Below are 889 nucleotides of genomic sequence, written 5' to 3' on the forward strand. Positions count from 1 at the left end.
GGGAGGGGAGCTGTTGGATTGTGGGAAATTGTAGTCAATGTTATGAGACAAAGTGTATGTGAGCTGTTGTATGGAAAGTGAATTTGCTGTGTAAACTTTCACCCAAATCATTTTAAGAATTTAAAAAATAAAAAGAAGTGAAAATAGCCAGAAGAAAGAAGAAAAATATGATAGAGACCATCTGTGGCCTATGGAGCCTGAAATATTTACTATTTGATCTTATACAGAAAACATTTCCAGGGCATCAAGATGGGCGTGTCTTTCAGACAATGATGTAGGGCTGGTATTTAAAGGAAAGGATCCAATTAGAAATACAGCTAAGACTTCATGGTTGAAATCTAACTACTTCTTAAGTTCAAACCCAAATGTTCTCTCCTTTTTGGTAAAGCCTTACCTGTTTGGTAAAACTGATTCCATTGACCTCAATGTTTTCATATCACTTGGTATATATTTTTGTCATAGATATGATTTCATTACATTTGTTGGTTTGAAAACGTGTTCAGACGGTGGAATACCTATGTTTTTGTAGAAAGCTGTGAAATGTTAATGAATTTAATTCCATCATACACACTGGAACAATTTATTACTGGAAAAGTACTGCTGTAGGTCGTAGGAAACCACAGCCAGCTCTAGCTCACATATGAGAAGCAGCCTGCCTAAGTGGTTTAGAGCATGGATTCTGGAGGCAAAACCCCAAGTTCAAATCACAGCTCTGTGCCGCTTGGCAGTGGTGTTATTTAGCATCTCTGTACCTCATTTTTCTTACCTGTGAATTAGGATAATCATAATACTTTCCTTAAAGGATTCTTATGAGGATTAAATTACTTTTTGTTAAGGCTTTAGAACAGTGCTTGGTACTGTTAGTGTTGTGTTTGCATATATGATGATG

Source organism: Orycteropus afer, unplaced genomic scaffold (genome assembly GCF_000298275.1).
Source record: "Orycteropus afer afer isolate SDZICR_OR568_19922 unplaced genomic scaffold, OryAfe1.0 scaffold00018, whole genome shotgun sequence".
NCBI classification, from domain to species: Eukaryota; Metazoa; Chordata; class Mammalia; order Tubulidentata; family Orycteropodidae; genus Orycteropus; species Orycteropus afer.